We start from the raw sequence: 17,499 nt of genomic DNA on the forward strand, positions 1-17,499 counted from the left end.
CTCCCTCTTTGGCCTTCCAAATTGTTGGGATTACAGGTGTGAGCCACTGTGCCTGGCCTTTTGTTAGCAATTTGGAACAGTCACCACACCAATATCTGTATTTTTAATTTGGATCATTTTATCTCTTCCATGATGAGTCACAAAATGCAGAGCTTTTAATAATGAAAGCTGTAAGAACTCAGGAAGGACAAGGAAGCCATCCAGAGTCTCCATGAGTCCATACTTAACATTGTATTTATGTCTTCTTAATTACCAGTTATTTTTCCAATTTAGGTACATAACACTGATAACTGGTGGGTTATCATAGGTAATTTCACTTGGACCATGGAGTTCATTCAAATTGTATACCTAAATAATTTGTGAACTGACTTTGTGTGAAAATCTGGCAAAGTATTTTCTTGGTATTCAATTAATTTTTGTCCTGCTTGGTTTGGCAGCTTCATGAACCAGTTACTCTCTTTATTAAGAGTTCTGGGAATTCTTACCCAGTCCAAATGATACAATCTAAAGTTATCAGAAACCTGTATTCAAGAGTGCTTTTTACAATCCTTTCCATCCTTTCATGAACCTCCTTAAGGACTCAATACTTGGCCAGGCACCGTGGCTCACGCCTGTAATCCCAGCATTTTTTGAGGCCGAGGCGGGCAGATCACTTGAGGCCAGAAGTTTGAGACCAGCCTAGCCAACATGGTGAAATCCAGTCTCTACTAAAAAATACAAACTTTTCCCAGGTGTGGTGGCTCACACCTATAGTCCCAGCTACTTGGGAGGCTGAGGTTGCAGTGAGCCAAGATCATGCTGCTGCACGGTAGCCTAGGCAACAGAGCAAGACCCTGTCTCAAAAACAAAACTAAACAAAACAAAAAACTCAATACCTTAGGATTTTTGCATGCTTCTGAAGTTTAAGCAGTTAATTGTGGAAATGACTTTAAATGGTCATAGTTAAAGACACAATTGACAAGAAAATTTGGTTATATCTGTGGCCTACAAAAACTTAACATAATGACCATAATTATGATTGATACCATATTCCCAGACATATTAGAATTTTAGAAATCCCATATAATTTTGGAACAGATATAAATAACATAGTCATTTAAATATAACTTGAAGAAGGTTAAACATCTTTTTTTAAACATCATTTCTTATTTGACAATGCTTCCCATGTAATTTAATATGTAAAATAATCCTTTGTATCTCTCTTTTGGATGCTTTGGGCAACTTCTGTAGCACCCCAAAGTTAGAGGTCAAAAAAGACTTAATTTTGAAGCTGACATTTGATTTTGAGAAGCCTATTAAATATGTCAAAAGTTTAAAACATTTGACCAAAATAGCATCATGGGTCACTATGAAATAATAGTCATTTATTTAGCCAAAGTGATAATTAAAAGTTTTCCAAACAACCAAAAGACCTGAGAAAGACAGTATGAGACAGAATCTGTCTCTTCTTCTCTCTTCTCTCTCTTTATTCTTTTGTAGTTTACTCAAAGGATGAACAAAATATTTTACTGTGTCTTATTAATACTACACGAAATTTTGTTCAAAAGAGAAAACAAAATTTTACTTTTATATTAGTGTATGTATTGATATCAAAGTTAATTTTAATAAAACCTTATAAACAAATCTCAGTTGGCTTTTGACCACACCATATTTCCATAAAGTTTTCATAATCTCTTATACATTTATACAATTCTTTTTCTTTTCAACTTTCTATGAGTTTTATCTACATCTTTTTTATTCCTTTTATTTGAAAGAAACTTTAAGTAACTTCAAACTAGACAAAAAACCTCTTTTTAACAAACACATACTTCATAGCTTTCCTCACCAAAAGCACATCTTGTNTCAATACTAAAGCTAATTTTAATACAACCCTACAAATAAATTTATCAAATCTATAGTCTTTTAACCATACAAGATTTATTTTTTATTTTTTATTTTTTGAGACGGCGTCTCACTCTGTCGCCCAGGCTGGAGTGCAGTGGCGTGATCTCGGCTCACTGCAAGTTCCGCCTCCCAGGTTCATGCCATTCTCCTGCCTCAGCCTCCTGAGCAGCTGGGACTACAGGCACCTGCCACCACGCCCAGCTAATTTTTTATATTTTTAGTAGAGACGGGGTTTTACCACGTTAGCCAGGATGGTCTCGATCTCCTGACCTTGTGATCTGCTCATCTCAGCCTCCCAAAGTGCTGGGATTACAGGCGTCAGCCACCGTGCCAGCCTACCATACAAGATTTTTATAAATATTTTACATTTTATATTTTCCCCCAACTTCCTATATTTATTTAGTTTTATCTATTTTCACTGCTTTAATTTGAAACCTTTAAGTCCAAACTAAACAAAATTTTTTTAACAAACACATATTTTTATGCCTTTATAACTTTTCTCATCAAAGCATATCTTGCTTTTGCTTATAAACTCTGTATACAGAATTGTTTCTCTCATATCTAGTAGTATTAGTTACATATATTAACTACAGTTTTAACACTTAGTAACCTGGATGGGCATGATGGCTCACACCTGTAATGCCAGCACTTTTGGAGAACGAGGCGGGTAGATCACCTGAGGTCAGGAGTTTGAGACCAGCCTGGCCAACACGTTGAAATCCTGTCTCTACTAAAAATACAAAAATTAGCCAGGCGTGGTAGAGCGCGTCTGTGGTCCCAGCTACTCAGGAGGCTGAGGCAAGACAATCGCTTGAACATAGAAGGTGGAGGTTGCAGTGAGCCAAGACTGCACCACTGCACTCCAGCCTGGGCAACAGAGGGATGCTCTGTCTCAAAAACAACAACAACAACTACAAAAACAAAACAAAACAAAAAACTTAGTAACCTTAATTTCTAGTGAAAACCCTATAAAGTAATTTTTTTTGAATTTTTAAAATTTTTAAATTTTTTCGACAGCATCTCCCTCTGTCGCCCAGGCTGGAGTGCAGTGGCATAATCTCGGCTCACTGCAACCTCTGCCTCCAGGTTCAAGCCATTCTCCTGCCTCAGCCTCCTGAGTAGCTATGATTATAGGCGCCTGCCACCACGCCTGGCTAATTTTTTGTATTTTTAGTAGAGATGGGGTTTCACCATATTGGCCAGGATGGTTTTGAATTCCTGACCTCAAGTGATCCACATCCCTTGGCTCCCAAAGTGTTGGGATTGCAGGCATGAGCCACTGCGCTTGGACCCTAGAAAGTAATTTTGAACTGTTTTATATCAGTATTTGTAGAGAAAAACCATTTTATAATTTTTTAGAAAGATGCTTCTTTAAATTGTTGTTTATTAACAGATCTAAATTTATATTTAACTTTTCTGAAGCCATATTAATAATTCATATTTTAGTATTTTAACCTCACTGCAACCTCCGCCACCCAGGTTCAAGCAATTCTCGTGCCTCTGCCTCCTGAGTAGCTGGGATTACAGGCAGGAGCCACTGTACCCGGCATTTTTTTTTTTTTTTAGACAGTGTCTTGTTCTGTCACCCAGGCTGGAGTGCAGTGGTGCTCTCTGCTCACTGCAACCTCCGCCTCCTGGGTTCAAGTGATTCTCCTGCCACAGCCTCCCAAGTAACTGGGATTACAGGTGCCAGCCTACTACCCCTGGCTAATTTTTGTATTTTTTAGTAGAGACAGGGTTTCACCATGTTGGCCAGGCTGGTCTTGAACTCCTGACCTTGAGTGATCTGCCTGTCTCAGTCTCCCAAAATGCTGGGATTACAGGCACTAGGCATCACGTCCAGCTACTATACCTAAGGGATCCAACCTCTCCCAAAATAGCCAGTAGGCATGCAGGGGAAGCAGGGAAGAAGGGGCATATTGGACTTGCTTCTGCCTTGTAGCTGCTGGTCCAGGCACTGAGAGCACCCCTCCAGACCTCAGCATGGCCCCTATCCAGACTCATGAATGTAGAGGCTCGCTCTAAACCAGAAACATAAGCTCACAGTCAAATCAAGCATCTAATTGTATTTAATGATCATTTTGAAGCCATTTTTATTTTACCAACAATTTAAAAACTATCATTATTTACCAGATATTATCACATATACGTAACACATCTAGACACACAAACACACAGAAACAGTCTTAGAGCTGTCATAAAGCTGGCTTTTTTTATTTGCTGACTTTTAAATAGCTTTTCTTTTCCCCATTCAGACTATCAGTCTTCCAATTATCTGTTTCATTGCCCTAAGCAATTATTAACCAGGCAAAAAGTTTGCATTTCTAAAGAGACAACTCTTAGGTAAAACAAAAAAAAATTATATTTCATAAGCACAGAGCTAAGATTTTAGGACTAAATATTGTATCATCATTTGCTTAAACCAAGGAAAAACACAGTGCTCATGTAAAAGTTCAATCCAGACAAGATGGCCAGAAAAGCACCTTATACAAATGTATGACTTACAATGTAAACTTAAAACAGTGGTAAGAGTTTCTAATGTACACAGGCAGACATCTTCAAAAATTGAGATTTCCTTAATAGATGTAATTTTCTTTTACAAAACGGTTTCAAAATAGCCAGTTAAATTCCAGAAAGATGTATTTTGTTTTATTTTATTTTTTAGTTTTTTGAGAGAGAGTCACGCTTTGTCACCCAGGCTGGATCACAGTGGCGCCATCTCCGCTCGCTGCAGCCTCCACCTCCTGGGTTCAAGCAATTCTCGTGCCTCAGCCACCCGAGTAGCTGGGATTACAGGTGTGTGCCACCACACCGGCTAATTTACGTAATAGTAGTAGAGAATAATAGAGATAGGGTTTCGCCATGTTGGCCAGGCTGGTCTTGAACTCCTTACCTCATGTGATCTGCCTCAGCCTCTGAAAGTGCTGGGATTATAGGTGTGAGCCACCGCCCCCGGCCCAGAATGGTGGATTTTAGTTCAATAAGTGTTCTTTTTAATTTAGCCACTGTTTTAAGCTAAAATTTACTGAGTTCAGGGTGAAACCCATTAAGGAATGAGGCAAAAAAAAAAAGCATTCTCTATACGTGGACTCAGTGTGAATTAATCTGAAAAAGAAGCCTTGCCTCTTATAAACACTTTATCTAGATTAGATTTTTTTCACCTTTGAGGTGGGATGGTAACTAAGCTAACAGATTAGCAGATTTAATTTTTCTTATCAGTTAGTTATTTAAGCTTTTATTTGCCTTTTATAAAGAGTCTTTAAATACAAATATTAAAATCTCTTTAGAAGTTTTTTGGCTGGGCGTGGTGGCTTATGCCTATAATCCCAGCACTTTGGGAGGCCAAGGCGGGCAGATCACTTGAGGTCAGAAGTTCGAGACCAGCCTGACCAACATGGCAAAACCCCATCTCTACTAAAAATAAAAAAATGAGCCAGGTGTGGTGGGGCATGCCTTGTAATCCCAGCTACTCTGGAGGCTGAGGCAGGAGAATCTTTTGAACCTTGGAGGTAGAGGTTTCAGTGAGCCAAGATCATGCCACTGCACTCCAGCCTAGGCAACGGAGTGAGATACTCTGTCTCAAAAGAAAAGAAAAGAAAAAAAACTCTTTAGTAGCTTCTGCATATCAGTAAGCACCCCTAGATGAGACAACTTTGGGAGACCTCATTTTCAAACGCACTTCTTCCAGTGCAGTATTATTCATTTGTTTCTTCGTTTTTGTTTTCTAGAGAGATGCGGTCTCACTATGTTGCCTAGGTTGGTCTCGAACTCCTCGACTCAAGCTATCCTCCCAAAAGTGCTGGGATTACAGCCTGAGCCACCACTCCTGGCCCAGTATTGTTTATTTGGAATGTTCTACTGTAACTTATCTTTAGCAAGATTTCATCATTTCCTAAGCCTTTGTTGCTTTCAGGGCCTAATACTTATGAATGTATAAACTGGAAGGTACTCAATTCTTCAAAATTAAGGATCCAGTTTTTACCTAAAATATTGACTTTGGCTCTCAGATCCTCTCAACCAACTTTGCCAATGATTTTTCCTAACCTAAGCATGCAAGAAGGAAGAAACAGAGGGGGTAGAACACAAAAATCCCCAAGAATTTCCAAAAGCTGAAGTTTATACCAGCTGCAGTATTGGCACTTACTACCAGTTTCTTTCTGACCCAGTCAGAAGTCTATAAAAGGCCTCTAACTGGATCCAAGCCAGTTATTGATCAGATCCAATTCAATCCTAGACCCGGTCCAATTTCTGTCACGACTTCCAAACCTAGTTTGGATCAGAAATTTGCTCAAACAAACTCAGAGAGCTCAAAACACAACTTCATGGAGCTTCTGAATCTGAGGGAGAACTTACCACAATCCCCAGTTGCCGTGAGAGAGAGCAATGGACATAGTGGGCCCAGGGGGTACCTCGCTTGGTCACTCAGTGCTCCTAGGGGTTGCTGGAAGCTCTACATCAGATCCCACTTCTGACATCATCTGTTAAAGGAAAATCCTTGGCTAAATTAAATTTAACAGATTTAATTGAGCAAAGAGCAATTTGCGAATTGGGCAGCCTCTTGAGCTAGACTCAGAGAGACTCCACCACAGCGATGTGGTGGAAGAAGATTTTGGGACAGAAAAAAGGCAAGTTACATTCTGTACTGAAGTATGGAAACAGCCCAATTGGTTACAGCTTGACATTTGCCTTATTTGAACACAGTTTGAACAGTTGGCCCCCTTTGATGGCCAAAACTGGGTGATTGGCACAAGAGTAGAATACATTCTGTTTACACCTTCATTTAGGTTATAATTCATTATGTACAGAAAAACCTTTAGGCTGAATTTAAAATATGTAAGGAGGCAGCTTTAGGGTAAACTTGATTTAACAAAAGGGTAGCGTGAGTATTTCTCACGGGTCAAAAAGTGGGCAAAGGCCAGGTCTGGTGGCTCACACCTATAATCCCAGCACTTTGGGAGGCTGAGGTGGGAGGATTGCTTGAGGCCAGGCATTTGAGACCAGCCTCAGCAGCATTGCAAGACTCTGTCTCTAGAAAATCAAAAAATTAGCCGGTTGTGGTGGCATGCACCTATAGTTCCAGCTATTCAGGAAGCTGAGGCATGAGAATCACTTGAGCCCAAAAATTTTAGTCTGCAGTGAGATATTAATCACGCCACTGCACTCCAGCCTGGGCAATAAAATGAGATCCTGTCTTTTAAAAAAACAAAGTGAGCCAAGCTGAAGAGCAAACCTTTGAGGCCTAACTAGCAAGACGCTGGGAGTAAAGATGTCACAAGAAACCATTCAGACACGGACGCACCACCCTGGCCAAGGAATTGTGGAAGAAAGATCCCAGGGACGGGAGTCTCTGAGCAATCTACAAAGCATCCAAGCAGAAAGTCAGTTTGAATTCTCTGCCAACGCAGAGGGTACAAAGCCAGCTGGCCAAGTGGCATGTGCCCAGCCCCTTACCTCCTCTCCTGCCCTTTTCCTCACCTGGTGATGATGGAAACAGCGCTATGGAAGGAGAGAGGAGGAGACTGGATTGGAGGAAGAAGCTGATCGTCACCCTTTTCTCAGAGACAGCAGCATCAACTACAAGTGTCTGCAGCAAGAGAGGGAGAAACCTTTCCTTCATATGAAGACTCAAGACTTACTTGTATGTAACTATTGAATTGAGACTGTCTTTCTGACTTAAAGTGACTGAAAGCCTCTCGATGACCTGAAACGGAGCCTGCTGAGCTTTCATTCTGTAGCAGAAGAAACACTTCCCACCCTGACTCAGGTTAAAAAGGGTAGTGGGAGACCAGGCATGGTGACTCACACCTGTAATCCCAGCACTTTGGGAGGCCAAGGTGGGCAGATCACTTGAGGTCAGGAGTTCAAGACCACCCTGGCCAACATGGTGAAACACTGTCTCTACTAGAAATACAAAAATTAGCTGGGCACAGTGGCATGTGCCTGTAATTCCAGCTACTCGGGAGGCTGAGGCAGGAAAATCGCTTGAACCCAGGAGGTGGAGGCTGCAGTGAGCTGAGATTGCACCACTGCACTCCAGCCTGGGGAACAGAGTGAGACTCTGTCTCAAAAAAAAAAAAAGGGGGGGGGGTAATGGGAGGCAAGAGATAGTTTTTTATTTCATCACAAGACATGCTTGTTCAGCATACAGATACAACCAAGGAACGGAACTACTGCAAACCGTGGGCCCAGGACTGCGCATTGCACCCCCACAGCTGGGACGCTGCCACCACCCCAGAGGCCCAAAGGCCACAATGTGAAACCAATGAAACCCTAGGATTATGCAGGTCATTTGTTCCTATGACCCTTCTTTGCTGAGGGCAGAGAGGCTCACCCGAAAGTTCACCAAGATCCTGGGACAGGATTCAAGGTGGAGAGGATTTTAATTTCCCTGAGGGCCTTGTGTCCATCAGATAGAAACTATCTCCAGCCCTCTGGAGTCTTGCCCTGGCCTGGAGGTCTCTTACATTTCTGCCTGCCTGGGTCTCAGGTCTGGAAATGACAGCACACCCCCGTCTGGGGGCAGCTGCACCCACAGGCCAAGATCTGGATTCCTGGCTGCTGTATTGACAGCTGTGGTTATGGGGTCAAGCAGATTGAGGGTAGTTGGTAGTAAGGAAATGCCGGATACATTAATAAAATACCCATGAGAGCAGAATCTATTCCTTGGCATAAGAGCAGAATCTCTTGCCGGGAGGAGGCAGCTGGAACATGTGGCTCTAACATGGAGCTGGAACCTTATCCTCTTCCTAGGAGTCTCTCTTCACCGACCCCTGACTCCCACACCTGCTTCCCGCTTTGATCCTCTGTCCCAAGGGTGAACATGTAACCTTTTTCTTATCATCCAGACAGTGGAGACAAGGCTACCCTACTTAAACAAGGTTTTAACAAAAGCTTAAGACATACACCTGAGAAGAGAACACAGTGATATGAAAGTGGCAGTCTGAGCTGGGCACCGTGGCTGGGCACGCCTGTAATTCCAGCAGTTTGGGAGGCCGAGGTGGGAAGATTGCTTGAGCCTAGGAGTTTAAAAGATGAGCTTGGGCAACATATGAGACCCCACCTACAAAAAATAAAAAAATCAGCCAGGTGTGGTGGCACACACCTGGCGTCCCAGCTACTTGGGAGGCTGAGGCAGGAGGATCACTTGAGCCCAGGAGATCGAGGCTGCAGTGAGCCATGATCACGCCACTGCACTCTAGCCTGGGCAACAGAGCAAGAACCTGTCTCAAAAAAAAAAAAAAAAGAAAATCTTGCTCACAAGGCAGGACTTGCTTTGTGACTCTCTCCAGAGGTCCCTCTCTCTCATCCGTACCTCCAAAATCCACAGACTGACAACCACCTTGACCCCCTCTACTAAGGCAGTCGAAAGTTGGGACAATGAGGCCAGTAGAGGGAAGTGGATTCCACACTCCAACCTGCTGAGGGCCTCATTTAATGATCCAGGTCCTTAGGTGAAGGACCTCCTCTTCTTCCCAGGGTATTAGCCCGGGAATTACATCATTTCAGGGACTTCCCATGGGTTGGGCTGCCCCTGTTCCCACCCCCAAGGATTTTTGGATGGAGGTTCTGTGGTATAATATAGAGTATCCTTGGTCTTTGCTTAGATTCCTATCACAGAGCACCTAAAACACTTGAATGTTCCTGACAGGAGTGTCTTTTATTCTTTATTTCTTTTATTTTTCTCTTCTTCTTCTTCTTCTTCTTCTTCTTCTTCTTCTTCTTCTGCTTCTGCTTCTGCTTCTGCTTCTGCTTCTGCTTCTGCTTCTGCTTCTGCTTCCTTCTTCTTCTTCCTTCTTCTTCTTCCTTCTTCTTCTTCTTCTTCCTTCTTCTTCATCTTCCTTCCTTCCTCCTCCTCCTCCTCCTCCTCCTCTTCTTCTTCTTCTTCTCCTTCTTTTTTTCTGGAGACAGAGTCTCACTCTGTTGCCCAGGCTGAAGTGCAGTGGCACAAACAAACATGGCTCACTGCAGCCTTGACCTCCTGGGCTACAGCAATCCCCCTGGCTCAGTCTCTCGAATAGCTGGGACTACAGGCACACACCACCACGCCTGGTTAATTTTTGTATTTTTGAAGAGATGGAGTTTCTCTATGTTGTCTAGGCTGGTCCCGAACTCCCGAGCTCAAGGGACCCTCCCACCTTGGCCTCCCAAAGCGTTGGGATTTTAGGCATGAGCCACTGTATCTGGCCCCTTTGTTATTCTTAATGAGCGCCTTTTCATCACCCACAGACAGCACTCTAAGAGTCTTGCTCATGAAGGATGTGACCTCCAATTTCAGGAGAATACATCTTTCCCCAAATGATCTTGTGCCTTGCATCCAACCTTAAACACCTATGGACAGCCTGGTCCAGCCCTAAATCTAGCCAGAGGAGTTGCCCAACACCAGCCCTCTGCCATTTAGAGCTGCCTTAACCCACCCTGGACTTTTGAAAGCCAAAAGTCCTAGCCAGAGAAAGGGCCAACTGAATAAGGACTGAGCTTCCAGGATAAATGACTCAATGTGCAGAAGTTCCTAGAGATGCTTGCTCTCTCAGGGAACTTGTTGCAAATAGGGGGTTTCAAGCCTTTCATATAGAGCCTTGTGATTGTAGAGAGGTCAGCCCTGCTAAGTGCCTGTCACCCGGACATGCTCTCCCTGGGACTTTAGGTAGGTCATGACCAATCATGAGCCCTGGAGCTTAAAAGATCCTTTAGCGCTTGCCTCATGTGGTCACCCCTGATGTTTGTACCTGTGTAGAACAGTAGCTTTCTCTGCTGTCTGTACAGGAAGTCCTACAGGCAATGTTAAAAACACCTGCCAACCAAAGCTTACGTAGACCCTCTTCTCTATGTGTCAGAAGAATCTATGATGTTCTATTCCAGTACGTATAACATTGGAAAGAAGCAATTTACTCATCTAGACTTGGAGACTCTGGCTCAACATCAAATTAAAATCTTGCTATGTCTGTGGAGGGTGGGGATTAGGTGGGGAGGTCCAGGGTAGCTTTGCCGAGAGATACTCAAATAGGGTAAATACAGCCCATCCACTGGAGCACCAATTTTTTAGAAGTTTTAAGGGGAAAACACATTTTATCTATAAACACATTACGAAACAGACTGTAAAATTCACATGAACTTTAAATATAAATTGCAAATTTTCAAAGAAATTTTAGCTTACAGCTGGCCTTTTTGGGCTACAACCTCTTCTCACCCGCCCCCAGCTGGTGTTCACGTGAGGGTGCTTTTGTGCAAAGCTGGAGAAGCACGGGATGTGAAGGGCCTTCTCAGAGGCAGAGCTCTACAGATGAACCAGAAGACCGCACCCGAACCCCGGTTCAGCTGCGTGGCATAAACACCTTCCCCTGGTTAGGAGCTGATGCCTCACGGTGAGCTTGGATGACAAGTTCATAGAGAGCCATCCACGTGAATGGGTTTAATGGGATTTCTTTAGCAATTATTTAAACATAGTCTTTAGCGTCCCTCAATACCCTTTCCAGGAGGATACACAGAATAAATTCCTGCTTGACTTTTAGATCCCAGATAAAACTGCTCCCGCAGAAGAATTAGAATTTCTTTGTCTTACTGGACAATAACAATTATGTAACTTACTGTGTTTCTCTGTGCTTCATTGCCAGACATCTTAGAAGCAAATCTCTTAGCCTTTTAATACGTGCGGTCCTGGTGCCGGAAAATGCCTGCTTCTTCTGTCACCTTCGGATGGACTCTGCTTTCCTACTCCCGTATGTCATGTCCTGTTCTGGGCTGTAAATAGCCAGCCCAGGAAGCAAGCAGGGCACACATTTTAATGTATATATTTTTTCAATCAACTTTTAAATGAACATGACCAATTTACAAACAAAATTCACAACCAAGGCAAAAAACACAGATTCTAAGACAAGTCAAGCATTAAATAGAAACAGCTGATTTATTTATTTATTTATTTATTTATTTATTTATTTATTTAAGATGGAGTTTCACTCTTGTTTTCCAGGCTGGTATCCAATGGCATGATCTTGGCTCACTGCAACCTCTGCCTCCTGGGTTCGAGCGATTCTCCTGCCTCAGCCTCTGGGGTAGCTGGGATCTCAGGTACCCACCACCATGCCCAGCTAATTTTTGTGTGTGTGTGTATTTTTAATAGAGACAGGTTTTCACCATGTTGGCCAGGTTGGTCTCGAACTCCTGACCTTGGGTGATCCACCCGCCTTGGCCTCCCAAAGTGCTGGGATTACAGGTGTGAGCCACCGCGCCCGGCCAATATTTTTTAAGAAAGGAAAATCTATGCAAATTTACATTGTTTTGCTATTTTAAAAAATGCCGGCTGGGGGAGGAGGTTCATACTGTAATCCAAGCACTTTGGGAGGCTGAGTTGGGAGGATCACTTGAGCCCAGGAGTTCGAGACCAGCCTGGGCAACATAATGAGACCTCTATCTTTACACACACACACAAAAAAATTGAGCTGATTGTGGTGGCTTGAGCCACCTGTAGTCCCAGCTGCTTGGGAGGCTGAGGCAGGAGGATTGCTTGAGCTGAGGATGTTGAGGCTGCAATGAGCTATGATTGTGTCACTGTACTCCAGTCTGGGTGACAGAGTGGAAAAAAAATTTTAATGCTGCAGTGAGTACCTATGTGCATAATTTTCTGATTGGTTCTTTAAGATATATTTCTAAAGTGAAATTATTGCCCATGTGGTGTGACTATTTTCAAGGACAAATTAATTTTCCATGTCTGTTAGGATGCTGTGAGTTGCAAGAGAGGCAGCATAGCACAGTGGCTGAATCTGTGGACTCTGGACTGCCTGGATGCAAATTTTGGTTCCACTACTGAGTAGAATTAATGGCATACTGTCTACCCTTGAATTCACCTCAGGAGCTAATGGTAAATATAAGCGTCTACTCAGCAAAACATAGAATAGAAAAGAAAGAGCAAGGGAACATAAAAACTAGAAAGCATAAAAGAAAATGAGAGGCTGGGCGCGATGGCTCACGCCTGTAATCCCAGCACTTTGGGAGGCCGAGGTGGGAGATCACGAGGTCAGGAGGTCGAGACCATCCTGGCTAACACGGTGAAACCCCGTCTCTACTAAAAAATGCAAAAAATTAGCCGGGCGTGGTGGCGGGCGCCTGTAGTCCCAGCTACTCAGGAGGCTGACACGGGAGAATGGCGTGAACCCGGGAGGCGGAGCTTGCAGTGAACCGAGATCGTACCATTGCACTCCAGCCTGGTAGACAGTGTGAGACTCCGCCTCAAAAAAAAAAAAAAAAAGAAAAAGAAAATGAGAGAAGCAAAAAACCATTATGAATATAAATGTAGATTAGTTAAACTTGCCTAGTAGGCCGGGCGCGGTGGCTCAAGGCTGTAATCCCAGCACTTTGGGAGGCCGAGACGGGGGGATCACGAGGTCGGGAAATCGAGACCATCCTGGCTAACACAGTGAAACCCCGTCTCTACTAAAAACATAAAAAAAAAAAACTAGCCTGGCGAGGTGGTGGGCACCTGTAGTCCCAGCTACTCCGGAGACTGAGGCAGGAGAATGGCGGGAACCCGGGAGGCGAAGCTTGCAGTGAGCCGAGATCGCGCCACTGCACTCCAGCCTGGGCGACAAGGCGAGACTCTGTCTCAAAAACAAACAAACAAACAAACAAACAAAAACACTTGCCTAGTAAAAGACAATGATTCTCAAACTGGCTCAAAAGACAAATGAGACTGAATGCTTTCTCACCTTCAGTTAACTCACTCTTTATGGCTGGGTGCAGTTGGGCACACTTGTAATCCCAGCACTTTGGGAGGCTGGGGCAGATCACTTGAGCCCATGAATTTGAGACCAGCCCTCCCTGGCACCATAGCAAGACCCTGTCTCTACAAAAATCAAAAGAAAATAGTAAAACAAATAGTCAGGTGTGGTGGTGCATGGCTGTAGTCCCAGCTCTCAGGAGACTGAGGCAGGAGGATCTCTTGAGCTCAGGCATTTGAGGCTGTGGTGAGCTATGATCATGTCACTGCTCCATCCTGGGCAATAGAACGAGACCTTGTGTCTAAAAAATATGAACAAAACCCCCTAATTCTTTACCATAATATCTGGTCACCACACCCAATTTACCATGGCCACTCACTGCTTTTATCATGGTGACCAAGGTCATTTAGGTGGTCACTAAATCTAGTGGAATCTTTTCAGCCCTTGTCTTTGTTAACCTCTTGGAAAATATTTGATGCTATTAGCCACACCTTTCCTCTAAACACAAGCTCTTCTCCTGGCTTCTTTTTTTTTTTTTTGAGATGGAGTGTTGTTTTGTCACCCAGGCTAGAATGCAGTGGCGCAATCTCGACTCACTGCAACCTCCGCCTCCTGGGTTCAAGTGATTCTCCTGCCTCAGCCTCCCAAGTAGCTGGGACTATAGGTGCATGCCACCACACCTAACTAATTTTTGTATTTTTAGTAGAGATGGGGTTTCGCCATGTTGGCCAGGCTGGTCTCGAACTCCTGGCCTCAAGTAATTGGCCTGCCTCGGTCTCCCAAAGTACTGGGATTACAGGTGTGAACCACTGTGCTCAGCCTTACTGGCTTCTTAAAGATGCATGTTCTCTGAATTTCTTTTCTCTGGAAAAGAAGCAATTGGAAAGAAGCAATTTACTCATCTAGACTTGGAGAGTCTTTTAAAAATCTTTTTCCTTTGCCCATCCCTTAAATGTTAGTGCTGCTCCTCAGGATTCTCTCCTAGGTGCTTTTCTCTCTCGCTGTATATATGCTTTCTGGGAGCTCTCAACCATTCTCAAAGTTTCCATTATAACCCATATACTGATGAATCCCAAGTCTAGAATTCCAGCCCAGACCTCTCTCCTGGGCTCCAGATCTGGATAGTCAAATGCATAATGGATATTTCCATTTAGGAGTTTTGTAGGAACCTCAAGCTCAGCATTACCCAGCTGAACTCATAATTTCTTCTATATGTTTCTGCCGTTACTAGTAAATGGCACCACCTGGTTTTCTAAAGTCAGAAACCAGAGAGCCAGCTTTGACTCCCCTCTCCCCTGCCACCCACATCAAATGAATCAGCCTCTCCTAAATATATTTTTCCAGTCTATTTGCTTCTTTACATTCTCATTGCCAATACCCTCTTCTTGCCCACCACCCTTCCACGCCTGGGCTATTGACTCACTTCCTAATGATCTCCCTACCTTTAATTATGCTAGGCTATAATCCAATGTCCATTGTGCTCCAGATATCTTCTATAGCAAAAAAACTTGGCCATGACCCTCCCATGCTGAAAATCCTTCAGTGGCAAGGCCCTTTCTGAGCTGCCACTGAATTTCTTTCATCTTGAGTGTGCCTTGCTCTCTCTCACATTCAGATCTTTGAACATGCTGTTCTCCCTCCTTAAAATATTGTTCTGCTTTTCTTTTCTTAGCTTAACTCCTCTCATTTTCAGGTCTCAGATTAAATGTCACTTTCTCAGGTTAGGTTTCCTGGCCATGTGCTTCCTTATCACCTGTATTTCTTTTCTCTACCACCCATCACAAAAGTATTGAAATTTCATACTTAATTGTCTTTCCCTGTCAGACCACAAGGGCCATGTAGATGGGAACTGTGTCCATCTTTTTCGTCACCATGTACCTTGGCACCTAGTGCTGTGCCTAGTAATCATTAAGTGCTCAATAAACAGTTATTGAATTCGGGCTGGACGTGGTGGCTCATGGGTGTAGTCCCAGCACTTTGGGAGGCCAAGTTGGGCAGATGACTTGAGCCCAGCCAGGAGTTCAAGGCCGGCCTGGGAAACATGGCAAAAGCTCCTCTTTAAAAAAAACAAAAAAACAAAAAAACAAAAAAACAAAAAAAAAAAACTAGCCATACAGGTGCACATGCCTGTAGTCTCAGCTACTTGGGAGGCTGAAGAGGGAGGATTGCTTGAGCCCAGGAGGGGAAGGCTGCAGTGAGCCATGATTGTACCACTGCACTCCAGCCTGGGTGAAAGAGTGAGACCCTGTATCAAAAAAAAAAAAAGAAGTCATTAAATTCGTGGGCACATGCACAAGGATGCACCCTTTTCACATTGCTCATAATGGCAAAAAAGAAAAAAGTCTGGAAAATGCTTAACTTTCTAACATGAGGGTATATATGGTAAATGAAGTGTGATCCTTCATATGTTGAATTATCCATGCAGTCCAGTCATAGAAATATCATGAAAACAGATAGTTAATGACACATAGAAAGATGTTTCTCATCTATTGCTAGGAGAAAACAACAGTATTTTATATATAAATATGTAAGTATAATTTCGTCCTATTTTTGCCCTTTTGTTTTTAATTTCCCTTAGAATTCTTCATCTTATCCATCTACCATTCGATTTATTTTGTTCTTTTTCTTTTCTGCTTGTTTTCTTCATATGGCTGACTGCTCATGTTTTATGAAAGGCATCTCTTCTTCCATTCTGTTGAAGATGTCAAACAATTTTCCAACATTTTCTTGTTTCCTGCAGTAGTCTGCATTTTCAGGAATTATCCCCTTCCTCTTGCTCTTCAGGGAGGAAGAGATTTGTCCTTTCTCCTATTCAGTAGCATTTTGTCATGGGCTCAATTTTTTTTCTCTTTTTACTTACTTGGCATGAATGAAACAAAATTGTCCAGCTTGGCCCCTCACTCTCTGCTTGGGAGATAATAGCATCCTTTTCTTAGATCAACAGCTTGAGAGGAGGTTGGTGTGAATGGTTCCCAGTCAAACTCTGAGTTCTAGAGGACTCTAACACAGCTTTGCTTGCAGAGGTGGCATCTCCTTCGACACCTACTGCCTGGCTTTTTGATTCTGTGACCCCATATCGTGCATAACAACTTCAACTCCTTTTCCACTAAGAGGAGTCAGGGCTTCTAGGGGAAATGGCTGATTCCAGGTCTGGGTAGGAAATACACAAGATAAACCTGAATGTCTTTGAATACCAGATAGTGAGGATTATTCATCAAAAGGACTCAGGAACCAACTTGAAGGGATTCCACTGGCCAATGATGGATAATTTGAGTGTCAGTGAGATAATTGCAATGGATTGAAACATAAAAGAATTAAGTCCATGCATTCATCAGTATTCCCCTCCCAAAACAAAAGCCCTAGTTAGGTTCTGTGGGAACATGTTAGAGGCCAACTCATTATTTTGAAAATTGATAGCTAAAGGTAAGAAATCAAGTGTTTACATTGCCTTTCATATGTGAACTTTATCACTGAAAAGCCATATACAGATTGTGGGGAAGTTTCTCCTTATAGAAGTATTACAGGTGATAAATGAAGAAGGAAGGATAGTGTTAGAACCGTTTTGCAACCCCTAATGTAGAATGAATCTAGGCTTTGATCATGAACAGCTACCATCATCACGAAAAAGAGATATAACTAGACATTAAGGGACTCCTGGTGGAAGAAAACAGCAGCATCTATGAAGCAGTCTTGCCAAAAATATCTGACAAACCTGATCAAGCCCCTAGATTCAACTCTCATTTTACAGGAAATTCAGAGGTAGAGGAACATGTTAAACATTTCACCACTAGCAATATGAGTATGCAGTCACCAAAATCCAGACTGTGGAAACTCTGTAGGACAAACAACTTGCTCTCTTTAACAAACAATTTGCCAGGAGAAAAAAGGATTTTATATATATATA

At 42.9% G+C, this 17,499-nt stretch overlaps 1 long non-coding RNA gene across 1 annotated transcript in view; it reads right to left on the minus strand.

Moving 5' to 3' along the window:
* Positions 1–6,277: 6,277 nt before the first annotated feature.
* Positions 6,278–17,499, minus strand: part of LOC108517437 (uncharacterized) — a 16,704-nt gene continuing 5,482 nt past the window's right edge. Inside the window, exons 3-5 of the long non-coding RNA XR_001882106.1 lie at positions 11,470–11,622; positions 7,360–7,468; positions 6,278–6,362 (exon numbers count right to left, since the gene is read on the minus strand). This is a non-coding gene — a long non-coding RNA (uncharacterized LOC108517437). The remainder of the gene's footprint in view (positions 6,363–7,359; positions 7,469–11,469; positions 11,623–17,499) is intronic.

The sequence above is a fragment of the Rhinopithecus bieti genome, unplaced genomic scaffold (assembly GCF_001698545.2).
Source record: "Rhinopithecus bieti isolate Rb0 unplaced genomic scaffold, ASM169854v2 scaffold_39586, whole genome shotgun sequence".
Classification (NCBI taxonomy): domain Eukaryota; kingdom Metazoa; phylum Chordata; class Mammalia; order Primates; family Cercopithecidae; genus Rhinopithecus; species Rhinopithecus bieti.